At 29.3% G+C, this 4,622-nt stretch overlaps 1 protein-coding gene across 2 annotated transcripts in view; it reads left to right on the forward strand.

Annotated features, from left to right (window-relative positions):
• LOC108685082 (WW domain-binding protein 4) overlaps positions 1-4,622 on the forward strand; it is a 49,012-nt gene that overhangs the window by 967 nt on the left and 43,423 nt on the right. The gene's annotated exons all lie outside the window — the stretch shown is intronic.

Here is a 4,622-nt window from a genome sequence, read left to right on the forward strand (position 1 = left end):
TAAAGAAAGTACGTATTTAAGTCAAACATTTTATATCTTGACTTAAATACATACATATTTTCCAACGAAAAGAATAAAGAGAATTAAATTAATTTAATCAAATAAACAACCAATGCATTGAAAAGTATTTATTCTTTCTTAAATTTTTTTTTAAAGAATGAGATTAAGACCCACATATCTGCTTGATAAATAGGACAGGATAATAAAAGTTCCTGAAAATTCCATTTATTAACTTTAAAGATAAAATTAAATTCTTTATTTACAGCGATTGATTTTTTTAAATTAATCGTTTACTTACAATTAATCCTATCGTAACAAATTTTGTATTTGCAGAAGAATGCTAGCTTATATGAATTTTATCTTGAGAAAAATGTGAACAATTTCTCAAGTTAAAATTAAAATTTATATCAAGAAAATATTTCCTAGAAATGCTCTATTGAGTTCTACTGAAAAACGTTCGCCTCGTTTATAATATTGCTGCACTACACATAAACTACATTCGTTTCCGCAATGAGCGTATCAAGCAATAACGATATCATGTATATATTCTCATCCTTTCTGTGCAACATCCTGTCATAACAAATAACGAGAGATACAGATGTCGTTTCTTTATCGTTTCAATTCAAAACGTTTTAAGTGGAAAAAAAAATATGACTCTTTGCTTTCCCCTATTATTTTTGATAATATAAAGATTAATTGAAATAATCTTAAATCAATCATTTATGTCTTTTTAATAAACTTTTGATGTAATTCATAAATTGTGCAACCAGAAAGATTAATAATTTATGATGAGACAATAATTAATTTTTGTCAACATAAATTGAGTGTACAACATTGTGTGTTGTCGGGAGAGAGAGGGAGGGAGGGAGGGAGGGAGGGAGAGAGAGAGAGAGAGAGAGAGAGAGAGAGAGAGAGAGAGAGAGAGATATGTATTTTCTCACATCTGCAGAAAAATTTAATTACTTGCGATTAATAGTTCGAAATTATTTTATATTCCGAAATAAAAATAGCTATCTATACATAATTGCAAAAAAGATTTTAATATTAAAGGGTTAAACCTAAAAAATTAATAAGATTTAGCTGCGCCTTTCTCTCGTGCTTATTTTAATTACGTTGCGCAACACGAGCACAATGTCTTACGTGTTTCCATGGTAAACGTCTCAACTTCCACTTAAGCAAATTTACTTTTCGTATCATTTAACAAGTCCCGCGATCAATTAATTATAACATACAGGTCACGTAATGTGGCGCAATTGTTAACAATTGTTAACAAAATTTACGTCCTTGTAGCAGCTTTTATCTCCTGATTATATATTCGTGAAAATATTCTTTTCTTATCTAAAAGAATGGTAATCATTCATCTTTTTTTTACATTTGCCACTGCAAAGCACTTGTCTCACGCAGCGTGTCACCGCGGCATTTTATAGCGCAGTGCAGTGCAAGTATCTGAACCTAAGTGATAACGCTTGGCATAATTCATGTTGTATACTTCTGATAAAACGAATCGCTGCTCTTCTGAGCCACGTGTGTGGATTCGTGATCGGCAAAAGTTTATGAAAGCCGCCGCGCGTGTACACATAGATTTAGGCGTATTTTGTATAATGCGATTTTCATGCTGCTGATCCTGTATTCGGAATTATATATCTATCCGTGATATATATACTCTTCTTATATATAGAGATCATATGTTGAGACAGATTTAACACGTCCTGCACTGTTAAATTCATATAATGACGAACAATTTGTGTTATTTTTTTAAAATGATTTCTTTAGGTCGCCACTGCTTCTATTCAATATGTTAATTTAATTACCGCAATATATTTAATTCAAGAAAACGTAATTAAATTGACACAAATTTTAATTCATTATTTACTGCACACGTTAATATGGACATTGTTGATTTTGAACCATTGAAATTAATCACAGAAATGGATTGAGTTATATTTTGATACATATGGAAGTAAAAATAAATGTTATTTAATATTATATTTCTCGGAATTCTTTGGAGAGAATTTACTCCAAAGAATTTAGAGAGATAAAGGATTGCATTGCCATTGCTTTTTTGATATCTAACATTGTGATCAGTCTATCTAAAAGTTCGAGCATGTAAAGTTAGCACCCTAATTCTCAAGAGTTTTAATTCTGATTAGAATTCCCACTTCCTTTTGACGAGACGAAGTGTTCCCTATAGTTTCAAACAAGAGTTCAGCTTAATAGCAATTTTTAATTAATTTTTAAAAAATGGAGTGCCTTTTTTACGAAATTCATCGAATAGTTCTGAACGACTTAATAGCTTTATTTTGTGAATATATAGAATTTCTAATACATAAAAAAAATGTCAAACTATAAAAAAAATTTTTGAGAAATTAATTTTTAAATGGAGACATTTAGCATGCATTAGAGCAGACACAGCAGTATGTAAGCTCATCATGCAAGAAATGCATCGTGTACGGTCGGTTTAACTTCACATACCTTGAAAGTTCAACGAGCCCTGCTCGTTTTTCTGGCTACTATTGTTTTTTATTGTTTTTTTTTCTATTACAATGAAATAAGTTTACAGGGTATTAAAGAGCCAACCGCAGAATTTGTTGCGTAAAATTATTTTATATATCTAAATAATAATTACATGAATGATATTCAAATCTATTCTTTTTGTTGAATATCAAATTCATGTAATTATTTAGATATATATATAAAATAATTTTACGCAACAAGTTCTGCGATTGGCTCTTCAATACTCTGTAAACTTATTTCGTTCTAATTATTATTATTTAGAGCCCTTTAAAGTTGTTATAATAATGTTTTTTCTATTACTAATTTTTTAATTCTTTATATCTTTTGTTAATTTTGAAAAATATTTTAATTAGGGTAACTCCAGTATTTACGCTGCACGAGGATTCATGAAAATCAGAAAAAATAGTGATAAGTGTGATGATTTGCATATAACCTTTGCACTCTGTTACATATTTTTATGTTATATTGATATTGTATTATGATTTTAGTTTCTTACTGTTAATATTAATACTGTCACAGTTGAATCGATTTGTCAACGTAATGAATAGCGCAATCATATATCAATATATATAATTCGTCAAATGATTATTGTAGAGATTGCAAAAGTTATTACTTAATAAACTTAATAGTTATTTAATGATATAAGTGTAAAGGGGATAGTAAAGAAATGAAACATAGCAAAATACAAGTACTTAGCTCTTATGTTCTTTGCTCAGCTTGATGTCTTATACAATATACTCGTATTCCACCTGTTTGGGATATACGGCATTTGTAGAGGGCGAGATTTATGTCCAAAGCAAAATGCGCAGATTGGATTCAGTGCACTAAATGCAATGAATACTTTACATGAAATATGTACTTCATAATATTTGTGATATATGCAAAAGATTGTAATTATTATTTATTACTCTGTATACATATTTATCATTCTTATTCCTTAATAAAGCTTTGTAAACATATTTTATAAATTATTGTATCATTTTACTTATTTCTGAGCATTATTTATAATTTTTTCATAAATCGTGTCCCACCTATAAATAGTCGTATCCTCATGTTGGTGAAAAATGAGAAAATGCAATGTTAAAAAATTAATATAATAAAAAATTCTAAAAAAATTCGTAGAGTTTTATGAGAAGAAAATAAACAATTTTCGTTTTTTGCAATTTTTCTGTAAAGTTGATTTGATAGTATTTGAGTAAAAAATTATTGAAGACTAATTTTCGGCAATTTTTAGCAATTAATATCTTGTTAACTATTGCGAAAATTGCAAAATAGTACAGGACTTTTCTTCTCAGTTTAGTCCATTTTGCCCCTATGTGAAAGACTTATCACTAATTTCCAAATACCCTGTATATCGGAGTTACCCAAAGTTTTTTTAGACATAATTAAAAAAATTTTTTTCTATTTCTCTCTTTGTTATTACTAAAATATTTTGATTAATTCGGCTCAATTTTAAGTTTCTAATTGTAGATTTATCGGAGTAAAAATTTCCGTACTTTTGCTTTGTTGAAAAGGTTTTATTAACTCATTTGAAGCACTAACTTGAAAAAGAAAGAAAGTAGGTCCTTTTCCAATTGTTACGTCCCATCAGAATTTTTAATTTTATTCCATTTTATCTTTCTCAAGCCTCTATTCACTGTATTTTTATTTTACTAGTACAACTTACGACCGCGGTCGTATCTGCTAAAAATACTTCCTTGACATGGGTGCGGTGTTATCTCGCCGATTCTCACGTGCGTAAACCGGGTGCTCTGCCGTAATAATGCCACGTGCTAGCCACCGCACCGAAATTAGAACCGTTTGACTATCTAAACGGAGCTTTCCTCGTTATAAGTGTAGACGAACGCGGTGTATCTCTTGAAGAAATGTGCGAGCTATAAGAAGCATATGTTCTTCGAGGAATTAAAAGTTACTTTTTCTTTTTTAACTGACGAAGAATGTGAATTATTATTGACATTGGAAATACTCTCCTTACTCTCTAAATTTGAATCAGTGGATAGTCATTAATTACTCATACTGTGGCATATTTGGCACTGATGATCAGTGAAGTTCAACTAAAAAAGGAAGAATGTTTGAGCATTTTATATATATATATATATATATATATA

Source organism: Atta colombica, unplaced genomic scaffold, assembly GCF_001594045.1.
Source record: "Atta colombica isolate Treedump-2 unplaced genomic scaffold, Acol1.0 scaffold145, whole genome shotgun sequence".
NCBI lineage: Eukaryota > Metazoa > Arthropoda > Insecta > Hymenoptera > Formicidae > Atta > Atta colombica.